The sequence below is a fragment of the Mesoplodon mirus genome (genome assembly GCF_964341445.2).
Source record: "Mesoplodon mirus genome assembly, chromosome: 1".
Classification (NCBI taxonomy): domain Eukaryota; kingdom Metazoa; phylum Chordata; class Mammalia; order Artiodactyla; family Ziphiidae; genus Mesoplodon; species Mesoplodon mirus.
The window spans coordinates 60,877-77,903 of record NC_138976.1 but is presented as its reverse complement, the minus strand read 5'-3'; the positions used below and the strand labels follow the sequence as shown (position 1 = coordinate 77,903).

Here is a 17,027-nt window from a genome sequence, read left to right as displayed (position 1 = left end):
GAAGCAAAAAGGAAAGAGAAAGCAGTGTAGAGCATACCTGAAGACATAAGAGCTGAAAACTTCCATAACCTGGGAAAGAAAACAGACATCCAAGTCCAGTAAACACAGTAAGGCCAAAACAGGATCAACCCAAAGAGGACCACACCAAGACTCATTGTAATTAAAATGGCAAAAAAATAAAGATAAAAAGACACTATTAAAAGGAGCAAAGGAAAAGCAACAAGTTACAAACATGCGAACTTGCATTAAGTTATCAGCTGACTTTTCAGGATAACCTCTGCATGCCAGAAGGGAGTGGCATGGTATATTTAAAGTCATGAAAGGGAAAAGCCTATAACCAAAAATACTCTACCCAGCAAGGCTCTCCTTCAGATTTGATGGTGAGATCTAAAGTTTTACAGAGAAGCAAAACTAAAAGAGCACAGCATCACCAAACCAGCTTTATGAGAAATCTTAAAGGGGCTTTTCTCAGTGAAAAAGAAAAGGCCATGACTGAAACATAAAAATTAGAAAAGGAAACTTACAAACGGAAAAACCTCATTGGATAAGGCAAATATTCAACAAAGGCAGTAAATCAACCATGTACACAGCTAATAGGAAGGATGAAAGAAAACAGTAAAAAAATCATCTGTATTCACAATAAGAAGTTAAGGGACACACAAAACAAGTAGATGTAAAATATAAGGTCAAATTCAGTAACTGTGGGGGAGCAGATTAACAATGCAGGTTTGTTAGTGTCCACGTGAAACTAAGAGCTCAGCAACTGAAATAATCACACACACACACACACACACACACCTGAAAGAAATCCAAACATCATATTAAAGAGAGTCCTCACATCACAGATGAATAAAAGGGGAAGAAAGGAACAGTGAAGAAATTAAAGAGGGATTCTAAAAATACCCAAGAGAAATGAAAATGAACACACAGTGATCCAAAATCGATGGGACACAGCCAACGCAGTTCACAGGGGGAAGTTATAGTGATACAAGCTTATTCTTAGGAAACAAGAAAAATATCAAATAAACAACCTAACATTACACCTGAAGGAATTAGAAAAAGAAGAAAAAAACAAAACTCAAAGCTGTCAGAAAGAAAAAAAAAATTAAGAAAACAATACCATATGCAATCACACCAAAAAGAATAAGATACCTAGGAACAAACACACCTAAGCAGGTAAAAGACATGTACTCAGAAATGTATCAGCCATTGGTGAAAGAAGTTGAAGGCAACAGAAAAAGATGGGAAAATATAGCAGGTGCATGGACTGGAAGAATTAATACTGTTAAAATAACCATACTGCCAAAGACAATCTACAGATTTAATGCAATCCCTATCAGAATACCAAAGCATTTTCACAAAACCTGAAAAAGTAATTTTAAAATTTGTATAGAAACACAAAGACCCCAAATAGCCAAACAATCTTGAGAAAGTACAGAGCTGGAGGCATCACGCACCTTGACTTCAGATTATACTGCAAAGCGACAGTAATCAAAGAGAATCGAACTGGAGCAAAAACAGACACAAAGATCACTGGAATAGAATAGAGATCCCAGAAATAAGCCCACACACGTATATTTAATTGATTTATGACAAAGCAGGCAATATGGAGAAAGAACTGTCTCTTCAATAAGTGGTACTAGGAAAACTGGTCAGCTACATGGAAAAGAATAAAATTAGAGTATTTTAGCACACCGTATATAAAATTAACGCAAAACTGAATAAAGACCTAAATGTAGGACCATAAAACCCCGAGAGGAAAATACAGAACATTCTTCAACATAAATGATAGCAACAGTTTTGCGTTCAGTCTACTAAGGCAAATGAAACAAAAGCAAAAATAAACAAATGGGACTTCACTAAACTTAAAAGATTTTGCACAGCAAAGGAAACCAAAGACAAAATGAAAAGACAACCTGCTGAAGGAGAGACAATATTTGCACATGATAAGAGGTTAACACCAAAAAGATGACCAACCAAGGGTTCATATCTAAACTACAGAAACAGCACATACAACTCAATATCAGAACTGCACCCAAAATATTTTTTTTAAAAATGAGAAGACCTAAATAGACATTTTTCCAAGGAAAAAATACAGATAGACAGCCAGAATGCACAAAGATGCTAAACATAGCTAATCGGCAATAAAATGCAAATCAAAACTATGAGATATATCACCTCAGTCTTGTCAGAATGGCTGTCATCAAAAAGGTCACAAATAACAAAGGTTAGTGAGGATGTGGAGAAAGGGAAACTCTTGTAAACTCTTGATGTGAATGTGAAGTAGTGCAGCTACTGTGGAAAGAAGAATGGAGGTTCCACCAAAAACTAAAAATAGAACTACCATAATATCCAGCAATTTCCCTCTTGGGTATATCAGAAGAAAACAAAAACACTATTTAAAAAAAAATAACTGCACACCAATGTTCATAACAGTGTTATTTGCCATAGCCAAGATATAGAGTCAAACTAAGTGTTCATCAGTAGGTTAGGGGATAAAAAATGATATTTATGATGACTTCAGCAAAAAATGAAATTTTGCTATTTGCAAGAACATGGATGGACTTGGAGGGTATTGTGCTTAGTAAAATAAGCCGCAGAGGAAACAAGCCTGGTAGGTTATCACTTACACGTGGCATCTAAAACATTGAATAAAACAACAACAACAATGAAGCAGACTCACGGATTAAAGAACAGACTAGTGGTTACCAGCAGCGAGAGACAGGGCGGAGCAGCAAAATAGTGGTAGGAGGTTCTGAGGAAGAACCCACTATGTATAAAATCAATAACCTACAGTGACGTTCTGTATAGCCTGGGGAATAGAGCCACTCTTTTATAATAAGTATAAATGGAGAAGAACCTAAACATTTATGAGTCACCATGTTGTACCTCTGAAACTAATATAATAATGTAAATTTACTATAGATCAATAAAATATAAAGTAAGAAACAATAAAGGAGAGACAGATTATTAGATAGAAATCAATTAAATAAACACAAGTTTCGGAAATCAAGGAATTAAAAAACAACATGTAAGACAACATTGGCCTTTAAAGTGTACGATCTGTTCATTTAAAAGAAATCATTTAAGTGGTGAAAAATGGTACCCATTCTCACACTTTTGTATGTCTAGGATAAATTATTATCTACAAAAATATGTTACAAATGTTCACTCAAGAAGAAAGAGAAAATTTGGATTAACCCATTTTAGTATACAAATTTAATATCAAAGTCTCTATGTAACATTGATGTGAATAAGTTCTGTTAGCCACTTCTAGTTTCTTTGTGATGTAAAATCTTTTAAAGCATAAAAATCAGCCTTTCTACATCATTCCATTAGACATACATAGAAGTTAAAAGAAATGAGAAGACAGAAAAATCAACCAGGAAGGTGAATTTACTGAGAAACAGCCACTCGTTCTCCCTCCTCCTTTGCTTTTCCTCCTTTTCCAGGTCTCTTTCGGTTCCAATCAAGAGAAGTCTTGAGAATTCTGAGAATTTTTCTTTGAGGGCTTCAAACCACCATACCTATGTCCTCTGCCACAACTACACACACGGGAACAAAAATAAACCTCTGCTATCTACTCACGTAGGAGAGATTCATGCAAAATAAACTCCTACATGGAGACCAACAGGTGAGTTTTCTACCTGTTCTTTATAATGTCCTTCCATTATAGTAAATCCCACACATTATGAGGCAGAAGGTGTTATATGAGCTCTTCCTTGAAGTCAAAACCTTGCATTCATTTCAAGTACCTGGTGATCATAGGGTACAGAGAGGGAAGGTGCCATCACCCTCGGGGGGGGGGCGGTGAATGGGCTTCCGCAACCATGCACCTCCTGATGAACAGATTCTGAAGAAACAAAGGGCGGTCACACCGCAGCCAGCCTGTCAGACTGTCGGGCCACTGGGCAACCCCACCAGTCTGGAAGTGCCCCATAAGTTGCTCAAAGCAAAACTCTGCCCCCCACCCCGTGAAGCCAGGCAATTTGGGCCAGAGAGTCAGAGGAGACCGGTAATCAACTCCTCCTCTCTGCTCACCTCCTTGGGGTTACAGCAACCCCATCTCCAAACCCAACTCTGATCCTGGAGTGCCAAGGTGGGAGCACAGGTGGGCTCTGCCGGTGCTTCAGCACCTTTTGGGAAGCCCCCTAGTTTGAATATGATTTGAGTTTGATCCTGAGAAACCATCAGAACTTCCCACCAGAGATAAATGAGGAGATTCTGGCCTTTATTAGTGCACACGGTGAGCCCGGTTGTCCTGGTTGTACTTGCCAACCCTCCTATTTTACGCACCTATGTTTATCCACCTTCCTCCCTGTGAGTACCTTTGATTAACCCTGAGCTCAGACTCCTGACCTATTACAGTGACTTTTTCAGTCTTTCTTTAAAAATGTACAGGTAGGGCTTCTCTGGCGGCGCAGTGGTTGAGAGTCCGCCTGCAATGCGGGGGACACAGGTTCATGCCCCAGTACGGGAGGATCCCACATGCCGCGGAGCGGCTAGGCCCATGAGCCATGGCCGCTGAGCCTGTGCGTCCGGAGCCTGTGTTCCACGACGGGAGAAACCACAACAGTGAGCGGCCCAAGTACCGCAAAAAAAAAAAAAAAAAAAAAGGACAGGTAATAAAATGAATTTAACCTAGAAGCAGCAGCTCAGTAAGGGAAATAAAATCATCAGAAGTTATCTAATCACAGCCACAGCCATCCAGGGCCCTGTCTTATCTGCTGGGGCATAAGAATGGGACCTTCCTAAACTTGAAGGGCATCCAATCAGATACGTTGATTACGCTCACCTCTGGCTCTTCCAGGGACTGCTAGGCAGTCTACCCAGTGTATACTGACTGCAAAACACGGTCACGGTTTTGAAACACCTATGCTCCAGGAAAGATTTTTGCGGTGCATGGGCAAGGTTTCTTTCTGACATCAAGCAAAAAATAAGTCACCAAGCCCTTTGAGCACAGGGCTTCTTAAGAGGGAAGTAGAAGGAAGGAATGGGCAGAAAACATGATCTCCTCGGAAGTGCAGGGCGTTTTTCCAAAAGAGTAGGATTTAGTCTCAGTTTAAGGAGAACACCTTTAAATAGCTGGGACAGCTCCAAACTGCAGTTTAGGGAACGAGTGCTCCAAAAGAACAGTGCTTTACAAGTCCTGGCCAGGCAGCAAGAGGATGAAGAGTTGGTTTTGCATAGTTTTGAAGAGTAAAGAAACCGAGGCATCTCTGACTAAAAGGGCCTGAGATCCTATGGCATCAGTGGGTCAGTCAGTTGCAGGGGGCAGGGGGTGTGGGGGGTGATATTTCTCTCTCAACGTCTCCCAGGACAGCCACCCCTCCCAACCCCACCCCCCTACTCCCTTCACCCTTCCTCCCTCCACTGTTGGGTCCCCAGGGACAGCACTTCTTAAGCTGGAGCGCTCAAGCACCATCTCTGCAGTCTGGATTCTTCCTGGAGCCTGGCAAGTTCTGGGACAGGAAGCCAGGTCTGCAAGGCCGCTGGGGTGCAGTCAGCCCTGGAGGTCTGGAGGGGAAATGGAGCCCTGAAGCCCACCCACGTCCTTGAAGCCGAGGGAGGAACACATCCTTCTAACAGTACTTCTCAGGGGTCAGCATGCTCCCCACCCGACGGTGATCCATACTCACTTGAGGCAACAAGGACTGCCTCTAACTGGCCCCCTCGATTGCGCCTTAAGGGTCCTCGCACATGTGTCATAGCGCAGGCCCTGGATCTCTTTAGTCAGCCTAGGCCAGTGCTGCCGGGGTCCCTCCAGTCCCATCCCCCAGCCCCTCCCTCTGGGACTGTATCTAATTGAAGAAAGAGCACAGAGGAATTGGCTAAATCAAGGGACCTGGGAGCCTGGGTATGAGTTTGAAGACCGAGAACCTAAGGCACAATTACATATTATTGAAGACTCTTGTGGGGTGTGTGGGGTGAGGTTAGGAGGCTGAGAGGCTGAGTCGACCTGGTGAGTCCAGCCCCAGGACACCACACAGCCCCGTCCCCCCTTCCCTGCCATCAGACAAGGGGTGCCGCAACTCCAGCCGGGACTCTGCACTTCCCCCTCCCTGATTCTCCTCCAGAAGAGCAGGTGGTCCCGCTCTGAGGGCAGCGGCAAGACAACGGACCAAGTCCCCCTGCACTAAGGCGCTACTGGAAGCTCTTCCTGCACAGCAGTGCCGGCTTGGAGCAAACCCGAGCACCGCCAAAGTTGGTCTCATCCTGCAGCGGAGGGACGCAGGGTTTAAGCCAGCTGCCCTGGCTTTAAAGCAATCAGCCCCCCCTTTAAGTCAGGTGACCCGACTTTAAATCCCTGTGTGCCCCTCAAGCCTGCAACTTCAAAAGTTGGGAACTTCACTTTGATCCCAGCACCTCACATAGCTGAAGGCACACTAGTCACCCCCAAGCCTGGCTTAGAGGCAGGATATAAGGTAAGGGGATGGGCGTGCACTCATGGTGATGAGGGTGCACTTCATGTACCAGAAGGGTCCAGGCACCCTGGGGTACAGCTGCCAGTGCACGGTACAGCAGCTCCCTGGCAAAGCTGGTGAGGCCCAGGGAGAGCAGGCACACCCATGCGTGCAGAGGTTCCAGGACGGGAGCTGGGGCACAGCCAGCCGGGAGGGTGTGAAAGTGGAGGATCTGAGCCTTTTGTGAAAGGCAGACACAGAGGATGGATGAGAAACAAAGACCAGATGAAATATGGATTTGAAAAACACACCCTGCTCTTGAAATTGGGGTGGGGGGGCACCTCAGATTTGAGTCTTCTTACTCCCCAGCACCTAGTGCTTTGGCATTTGCCCAATTACTTATAAAATTTACTGATAATATCTAACCCATAGAATACCACATTTGTAGTGGTATTGCATGTTAATGTTTCTATAGTGGAAAAATCTTTTCTACAAGAAACATGTATACTATCTGAAATCAATTAAAACCCCTCTTTATAAAGTACTATATTGGACTTCCCTGGTGGCGCAGTGGTTAAGAATATGCCTGCCAACGCAGGGGACATGGGTTCGAGCCCTGGTCAGGGAAGATCTCACATGCTGGGGAGCAGCTATGCCCATGCGCCACAACTAGTGAACCTGCAGGCCACAACTACTGAAGCCCGTGGGCCTAGAGCCAGTGTTCCACAACAAGCGCAGCAAGAGAAGCCACTGCAATGAGAAGCCCGCGCACCACAACAAAGAGTAGCCCCCGCTCGCCGCAACTGGAGAAAGCCCGCGCACAGCAACGAAGACCCAACACAGCCAAAAATTAATTAATTAACTAATTAATTTTAAAAAGTACTATATCCTTCTGTACAACTTCTCTGGGAAGAACAGAGATGGCGTGGGAGAGTGAGAAAGACCAATATTTAGTGCACATCTCTCATGCAGGTGCTCTGCTGGCTCAGATACATTTATCCCCACTTTACAAAGGAGGAAATAAGCTCAGAGAGGTTTAGTAATTTTCCCAAAGCCAAACAGCTATTGAGTGGCAGAACCAATATCTGAACCAAGACTGTTACCTCCAAAGCCTAAGTCCTCATCACAACAAAACTCAATTAATATTTACATTTATCGAATTACATTGCAGCCTGGGGAGTTCTTGGCACAATCCTGAATAAGAGTGAGAAAGAAAGAAATAGCATTGTTCCTACAGTCAACCAAAATTTTTGGAGCAGCGGCTAGATGCCTGGTCCTTTTTGGGGTTCAGCAGTGATCACGACAGGAAAAGTCGTGCTTTCATGAACCATGTAGTGGGGAGGAGAGACGGGTGCAACTTGGGTGAGGGATTTCACCTTGCTGGGCCTCTGTTTTCTCATCTGGAAAATGGGATAGGTGTTCCTCATTTTCTGGGATTGTCCGGCTGGACATTCTCTGATTCCATAAGAAGCATTTGTTTTCCTGTTTCTTTAAAATTCATTCAAGCCATGAGCCGTGATGCATGTTGTTAGCTGCTCCCCAAATCACTCTTCCCCACCCTTTTCCTGTGATCAGGTCTTTCCCGAAACATGACTCACAATCAGTCAAGTCACAGAACCTAAGGGGCACCCAGCAGAAAAATTCCAACCCTTGCTTCTCAGGAGCTCTGGGGTCTACCTGCCAGGTAAACTTAACTCACCTGGGACAAGGTGGCCATCCCTGGTTTCACATCAACATGATCTCAGGCACAAACCTCCTTTTTTTCCATTTGGTCTTTAAGTTACTTGTTGAAACAACTGTACAAATATGACAAAGGTATAAAATCAGGCATCTTCTGCCCCCAGCGCCTACTAATACATGATGTTCTGCCACTTTAATGATAAAGATATAACATTTCAACATTCTGCTGCCCTCATTATTTGTCATTTTTGTTGATATTTCCATTGAATACATCTTTCAATATTTTAACAATGGAACATTTATTTAGGTTGCTCCAGACCCAGCCTTTAGTGGTAAGGGATTTGTTGTTATATTTCTATCATGTTTCCTTTAAAGACCATTATCCTATTTAAATGGATTAAGTCAATTCTATAGGCATGTATCTTATGATATTCATGAAGTTAATCCATAGAGGGCAGTGGTACAATTGATCGCACTTGAGAACCTCTAGTAACACAGTTAAGTGTACATATTATCTACGTGTAAACCGAAGTACATGCCGAGTGAGATTCTCCTACCCTTTTCACTCTGTGCCCCTCAAGCCTGTGAGAAATGGAATATTTCTTGCCATCTCAGTAAACAAAGGATATCACAGTCATCAGCCCTTGCAGCCCTCCAGTGTGAGCCGCGAGCCCTGAGGATCTCAGGATATGCAAATACAGAATGCAGGCCCCAGAGCGCTGAGGTGCATATGAAAGGAAGGAATTCAGGGAGCCCAGCCTCTGGCATCTCCGCAAACAAAGAAAAGCGCTGCATTCCTCACGTTGGGAGAGCCGGTTTTCCTTAGTTAACAATCACCTGCTGATGGTCCCCATTACCTGCCCCAGTGCCCTGCCCTGTCCCTTCCCCCCGGTCCTTTAGCTCAGGGAGGAAGGAGCGCTGAGGGACTCCGCTGAATAAGGGGCCTGCGAGCCTCGGGAGGAGTTTTTAGCCGCCTTCCCCGCAGTCGGGGGGAGGCGCGCTGACGCTGCAGCCGGGCCCTGCGCCTCCCTTGCCCCGTTTCCCCTCAGGACACTCAGGCCGACCCCCTCCCCACGCCCCCCAGGCCCCGCGAGCCAGGCCGAGGGCAGGGGCGAGAGGAGGGACCGAAGTTCCCGGGACCAGACGCTGGGGGCCGCCCTTTCTGCACAGCAGCGGCGGGTGGCGGCGAACCCCTGCCCCTCAGAAGCTGGTCTTGCCCTGCCGCCAGGGCACCGTACCAGGCGGAGGGTCGGCGCCCACTTACCCGGCCCGCCGTCCGCACGACTGTCGCGGCTTCGGCCTCCGGGGCCCCTCCAGAGCCGGCAGCGTCAGTGAGGCCGCCCTCGCCGCGGGCTCCGGGGCAGTTCCGTGAAGGCGGAGGGAAGAGACCCCGAGCCGGGAGCTCCAGCTCTGCGGAAACGCGGGCTCCGTTCTGGGCGCAGCGGGTGGGACCGCTCTGCCCCAGGGCCTTCTGGGAGGGACGGAGGCGCCGGGGGAGGGAGCCGCCAGGAGCGCAGGGCCCCGTCGGGGGTCCTGGAGGGGCGGCCCGGCCTGAGGGCCCCGCCCACTGTGACCGCAGCCCAGGCATTTTTCCTGGAGTCCTACACTACAAAGTTAGAAAGATACACGGTCTATAGTAAATATTCACAAATGATTGTTGCTGCTGTGCTTACTATCCTATTAAAGGTGTAAAATCCATAAAACACTTTAAGTTCAAAATTAAATATGAATTTTTACCTTTCTAATTATGTCTCTGCTATTCACAATTGTCGTTAATGAATCAGAGACTGGCATCACTAGTTAAAAGTGAGCTTGTTAAAAAAATAGAACTCAGGCCCACCGGACCTACTGAATCACAATCTGAACTTTTACAATCTCCCCAGTGTCCTTGTGTACCCATGAATAGTTGAAAGGTACATTTCTACTTCGACACGTCTTTTCTGTCTGAGAAATACACACATTTTATCCAATTTGATATAAATAAAACACAAAAATGCATATGCCTGTGTTGAAACCATCATTTTATCATTTCTTTTCCAGATAAGTATAGTCTCTATACTGGTTTTGTGGATCACATGCCACACTCTTTTCTTGTAGTTAGAAATAAGATAGAGAAACTTACTTTGTAAAAAAATATATATATATATATATATATATATATTAGTGGGTAATTGAAGACACTCTTCTAAATTAAAACCAGTCCTCTTAACTTGCTCTTTTCTTCTTGGGTCACATTATGAACTCTTCCCGTGGCCACACGGTATGTGTACTTTTAATTTCAGGGACTGCTGACATTCCAGGATATGGCCATAGTTTTCTCTCAAGAGGACAGGCAATGCCTGGACCAAGATCAGTGGGAACTGTCCAGGTATGTGATGTTAGACAAGTATAGGAACCTGCTCTCCTCGGGTGAGGATACCTTCCTTCCAGAATTCCTTATCCAACCACAGGGTTTAGAGTCCTTCATTTGTAGAATGTCTCCTGGAATCTTCTGCTTCCTACAATAGGGTTCCAGATTGCAACGTTTCAGGAAAGATTGGGAGTTTGTGGGTATAATTTATCTTATTCTTTTAACATTGCAGCCTCCCTCAGCCACATAGCACAGGGAGACCAGCTCGGTGCTTTGTGACCACCTAGAGGGGTGGGATAGGGAGGGTGGGAGGGAGGGAGATGCAAGAGGGAAGAAATATGGGAACATATGCTTATGTATAACTGACTCACTTTGTTATAAAGCAGAAAATAACACATCATTGTAAAGGAATTATACTCCAATAAAGATGTTAAAAAATAATAAAAATAATAAAATAAAATTGCAGCCTCCCTTTTAATATACTTTGTAACTGCTTGGGCTGTGTCTATATGAACTGTGTACTATATGCTTCTGTTACAGTCCTTACAATATTTTATTGTCTTATTTTCTGTAACAATTCTCCATGGATTCTTTGGGCTTAAGGTATACTAAAAGGGAGACTGCAATTCTGGGACTTCCCTGGTGATGAAGTGCTTAAGAATTCGCCTGCCAATGCAGGGGACACGGGTTCGATCCCTGGTCTGGGAAGATCCCACTTGCCACAGAGCAACTAAGCCAGTGGGCTACAACTACTGAGCCTGTGTGCCACAACTACTGAAGCTGGTGCGCCTTGGGCCCGTGTGTCATTTATTTTTTGGAGAAGCAACCACCTCAAAATTTAGACCAACTAGTCAAAATGCTTTATCACCTGTTCTAAAACACTGATCATCAGAACAAGTTTTACTAGGGATAACAGTGTAATTGTATTCTGGAGTTCATAGCGGCAATATGGTTTATGACCTTGATGCTGGATCACGACATTTCAATGGTATAACTGCTTTTAATTGTTCAACGATTAAAGTCTCACGTGATCTGAGTTCAGACTGGAGTCATCCTGGTTGCTTTCTGTCTATTGCAGATTTCTGCCAGTAGGAAAGGACAAGAGCATTACGGCTTACTTTACAAAATGTCTGGAAACTAAATGATGATATAATCTACATTCAATTAATTTATACATACCCTACTGTAGAACAGGGTTTGTTACGGTGGCAGAACCCAGTAATTATGTAAAACTGAAACCTTGATCTGCACTGGTTCAAGTCCTCTTCCTAAGGATATGTTTATAATCAACATTCTTTCACAAATGACCCAATTTAATTCACCATAGCATTCCTCATATTAATTAAATGGAAAATCCTAGGCTATATAAAAATCCAGAAAGGGCCAACAATCCTCAGCCCCCATGGATGATTAGAAACCATTGCTGAGGCATACAAATTACTTATTAAAGAACCACTATGTCCATCAACATCATCAATTTATATATTATTGCCCCAATGCTAACCTTAACCCTGGCTCTCAAAACATGAATTCCTCTTCCCATATCTTACCCACTAATTAATATAAATGTTGGCATATTATTTATATTAGCCATATCACACCTAGCCATTGATTCCATCCTCAGATCTGGATGAGCTTCACATTCAAAATACTCACTCACTGGAGCCCTAGGGACAGTAGCACACACAATCTCATATGAAGTAATGTAGCAGTTATTCTATTCTCAGTCGTACTGATAAATGGATCATTTACACTTTCAACAGTAATTATTACACGAGAACGCCTATGACTAGTTTTCTCCTGACCCCTACCCAGAATTTGATTATCTCCGCAGTAGCAGAAATCCAATGAAGCCCCACTTGAGTTAACAGAAGTAGAATCAAAACCTGTATATGTCTTCAATGTAGAAAATGTAGCAGGCCCATTCACCCCGTCCTTCCTAGAGAATATGTTAATTTCCTTATAATAAACGTTTCCACAACAATCTATTTTTAGGAGCATTCGACAATCCTTAGGTGCCAGAATTATAGATTCTTTCATCTTGTGAATATAGTTTTTTTTTAAAATAATTTTTTATAGTTTTACTGCCTTTAAGCAAAATGTACTCCATTGCTGTGGAATATTCCTTCATAGGAGCGTGCATGGTTCATTTCTGCATCTGCTTGTGATGGTCTTCAGGTTCTTTCACGTTTGGCTCCTGTGGCTGCAGAGTCCATGTCCGTGTGTCCTGGTGCAGGGCTGGGGGGGTTGTGTTCAGCTGGGAGGAACACTGTGGGTCTGTGTGCACGGACTTCGCTCTCTGAGGCCCGATTGTTTCAGAAGTGGTTGCACCCCCCGCTGCGCACCAGGCTTTCCATTGCTCCACATCCTGCTGATATTTGATACTGTGTCTTCATGTCTGCCATTCTGGTAGGTGTGTGCACAGTAGTTTTCTTACGGTTTTAATCCCTCAGTTGTTAGTGAAGTTGTGCATCTTGTGTTATTCACGGACTACTTCCTGTTGTTTTTTTTTTAAAGTTTTAAAAATTGTGGTCCAATACACAAAACATAAACTTTACTATCTTAACCATTTTTAAGTGCACATTTCAGGGTCCAGAAGTAATTCGCACTGTTGTGCAAACTTGACCACCATCGCCCTCCAGAATTTTTTCATCCTGCAAAATTGAAACAGTCCCCATTAAACACTCAGTCACCATTGTCCCTCCCTCAGCCCCTGGCACTCACCATCCTACTTTCTGTCTCTATGTTTCCGACTGCTCTAGGGGCCTTGTATGAATGGATCAAGCACTGTTTGTTTGTTTGTGTCTAGCTTACATCACTGAGCATTAATGCCCTCAAGGATCATCCCTGCTGCAGCCTGTGTCAGAATTGCCTTCCCTTTTAGGCTGAATAACATTCCCTTGTATTGATGGACCATGTTTTTCTTCTCCATTCATCCATTAGAAGTTCATGGCTCACCCATGGATCCTGACCATCAGGTGGCCAGAGAAACTGGTAACATTTCTGTTTTGCCTGTTGAAATGTTTAATGACAAAGATTTTGTTCAGTTTCCTGATGTGGGTGTCCAAAGATGAGAGACCCATGTGTGTGATCTGTACCTCCTATGAGATCAGCCCTAAGCTAGTTTAAACATGGTCAAGTTCTGTCTACATGGTAGATTTAGACCTCTGCATGTCCTTTCTACTGATTATGTTCAGAGCTGACCATGTGTTGTCTATAAGAAGAAGATTTAGGCCTGACCATGTTCTGTGTACGCTAGGACTATGGGAACCTGGGTAGAAACCCGGCCTGGCCTCAGGACTGGGAAGCTCCGTGCCTGCATCTGAAGGTGAGTGCTTAAATGTCTGGGGTCTGGAACTAAGGTGGGCTTCTCTAAGTAACAGCCTCTCTTCTGAGTGTGGTTACTTGGTCCTCCCAAGGGTCAGTGCTGTGGTCGGGGCCTTAGTCTTAATCCCTGTAAGGTTCACCTTCCCTGGGGCTCGTGGAGAATCCACAGGAGGGCTACCTGGCAATAATTCCAATTCACCAGCACGTGCATGGTGCGTAGGGAGGCAGGTTTAGCTGGTGAATTGATTGCAGGGCACGCAGATCGGGCAAAAGCCCGATGGGTAACAGCTGAGGCTGCTGCTGAGCTCTCCTTCCATTCTACCGTCCCTACTCAGAAGCGTCCAGAGCTGCCCCTCTGCTTTCAGCCCTGCTGTCCTGTGAGTTATCTCAACAAGCATGTGAGACAAGAAAGGACTGAGCCTGCCAGAACCAAGTAGTGTGTTCAACTTTAGCATGAAAGCTTTAAAAACAGGTAAAATCAACAGAATCAAACTGAAAAGAGGAGGACTTCTCTGGGACAAGTGTGGGGAGAGGAGACCCACCTGCCACATTCTCCCATCCCAGGAGGCCCCAGGAACACAGCTTGTTTCCACATGAGGGGAGCCACCAGCAGAGCCATGGTGTCCTGACCAAGGGGACATGTCACCCCAGGTGCAGGGTCTGGGGAGGTGAGGTCACCCTGGAGACTGTGCACGTGTGACCCCAGTTGGGGGAGTCTGGGGAGGGCGGTTCACCCTGGGACTGTGGACATGTGACTCAGGTGGAGAGGTCTGGGTAGGAGGGGTCACCTGTTGAGAGAGAACGTGTGACTTTAGGTGCAGGGTCTAGGGAGGTGGGGTCACCGTGGTGAGTGTGGACGTGCGACCCCAGGTAAAGGGTGTGGGGACTGTGTGGCTCTCACCACATCTGCATGGGTCAGGATCACATGTATGGGGAGAGCCCATATGTGCTCTTTGCCTGCAGTGTGTCTTTTCCCCTTTGAGATTTCCAACCTCTGCATTAAGGGTGTTGACCTGATTAACCTGTGGTACCTTTTCTTCTCTTAGTCTTCTCACATTCATGTGAGGTCAGGCATGTTTGAGTGGGTTGCTGCTCTGTGTTCTGGTGAGTGACAATGCTTGGTGGTATCGTATTAATAACATATCATATCATATGTCTAATCTATGGGGGTCACCACTGCCTGGGTCCCCCTGGACAGAGGTCAGGTGAGCACAGACTAGCCCCCCCTAAGAATGGTCTCCCATGTGCCATGTGAGGGTACCGTGATGGCCCCTAAGGTAGTGGACTGTGTCTGGGCCTCCGACATCTGTGATGAAGGGGAGTCGAAATGGAATCACAGTGAACAAGACATTATTTTAAGAATTTATTTTAAGTGAAATAAAACACACGTCACATACCCTTTACCATCTTCACCATTTTAAGTGCACGTTTCTGAGGCATCAGATCTATTCACTTTCTCGTGGAGCCATCACCACCATTCCTAGGACTTTTCATCTTGCAAAACCAAAGTTCCACAACCACGAACGTCTCACTCCCCATTCTCTCCCACTGCCCCTGGCACCGATATCCACTTCAGTCCCTGAGTTGTGGACTCCAGGGCACCCACTGGAGTGGAATCCTGCCGTGTTTGCTGAGGGGTCACTTTGGAAGAGCTGACTTTCAGCCTGAAGCTCTGCCTGTTTGCATCTGAAGAATCTGCATTTAAGGAGAGGGTGTATGAGGAAGGGGCTGTATGAGGGACAAAGGTGTCTGGGGTGCAGATGAGCCAGGACCTGACGAGCTGCCTTTTGGGTCCTCTGGATCCATCTCTTGGTCTGTGCCTCATCTGCATCATCACTGTTCCCGCTGGCACACCTGGGGTGCTGTCTGAGTGAGATTCCCCTGGTGCCCCTGCTCTCCTCCCCTCCTCCTGCTGGTTGGGGAGGAAACTGCTTGCTGTGGGGTCTTTACTCCTGAGGCAGGAAGGACCCTGCAGCGTGGACCTGCAGAGTGTGGGTGTGGTCCCAACAGCATGGGACCCACATAGGACACAGCATTGGGGCGTGACAAGTGCTAGGGCTGCCTCATCACTGACAGGGAATGTTGCCAAGATGCTGCTCGGGAGGGCGTGGTGGGTGGCCTGGGACCCCAGAGGCCCCATTCCTATCCTGGAGCTTGGAGGGTGCATCCCCATGGGCTCCAGATTCACCCCATATCTCAGCCATATCCCTCTGTCCTGTCTTTGACCTCAGGAAAACGAGCTCTCTTGTCCACAACATAGGCCTGGTCCTGTCTGTATTAGGATTCTTTAATTTAGGCGTCCTGGGATAGCAGCTCTTTTTAGGCCTGAGAAGGAACAGCTCAGGAGTGTACAACAATTTCAGATGAAACTAATATTCAATGACTATCTCTATAGTGCTAGGTTGTTGACTTCTATTAATCACTGTTCTCCTGGTTTTAGCTCTGATGTGGGGATTACAGAGCAGTCAACATTTAAATCTTCTTAATCTGTGTATTTGTAGCATCAGTATCATTACTGACCCATAGTTTTTATGCTTTGGGAAGAGTTATTGATTTCATGTATCATGTAAAGGATTCACAATGATGATAGAGCAGCTAAGATTACAGTAATGGCTGGTAAAATGTTCAAATTTTCTCTACCTGTGCATCTATTGTACATATATGAGTTAGTTTAATTGTCAATATTAGTGAAATAATATAGAAGACTAGAGAACTTCTTTTAAAAATCACTATTAATGTGTGTGATGAAAATGTAAAAGTATTTCCATAATCGGTGATGTTGTATCTTGAGAGCTTAGATGAAATTGATATGCCTTCGTGATATACACTATTTTAGCCTATGATTTCACTTTGAAAATTTTACATCACTTTTTACTTTTATCTCATTTATTGAGAAAGACATAATTGTTATGCTGTTGGCTTCAAACTGCTTGAAAAGGACTTGAGTCCTACCTTATTTTACATTTACATAGGTAGGACTTCAAATATAGGATATGGTGGAGGGCATCCGTGCAACCATTCTAGGTTAGGAGCAGCAGTTTCCACTGCTGAGACTTCTCGTTTGGACACAAATGGTTTTCACAGTATGAAGATTATTAGCATTACTGCTGCTACTGAGACGAATGAGCCTAAAGACAAAATATTTCATGTTGTGTGTGCCTCAGAGGAATGTAGTAACCTCCCTGAGAGGCCAAGAAAGTGCTGCAGGAAGTCATATTTACTACTACAAATATACCTGTGAAGTGAGTTTTGCTACTGCTGAGTTA

At 44.9% G+C, this 17,027-nt stretch overlaps 1 long non-coding RNA gene across 5 annotated transcripts in view; it reads right to left on the bottom strand.

Moving 5' to 3' along the window:
- Window positions 1–9,539, bottom strand: part of LOC309805672 — a 53,370-nt gene extending 43,831 nt beyond the window's left edge. For 4 of the 5 annotated variants that reach the window (XR_014294282.1, XR_014294284.1, XR_014294285.1 and 1 more), the window contains exon 1: window positions 9,349–9,539. This is a non-coding gene — a long non-coding RNA (uncharacterized lncRNA). Of the gene's footprint in view, window positions 1–8,103; window positions 8,201–9,348 lie in introns of all 5 variants that reach the window. The other variant, XR_014294283.1, reaches the window with a different exon arrangement.
- Between the last annotated feature and the right edge of the window lie 7,488 nt (window positions 9,540–17,027).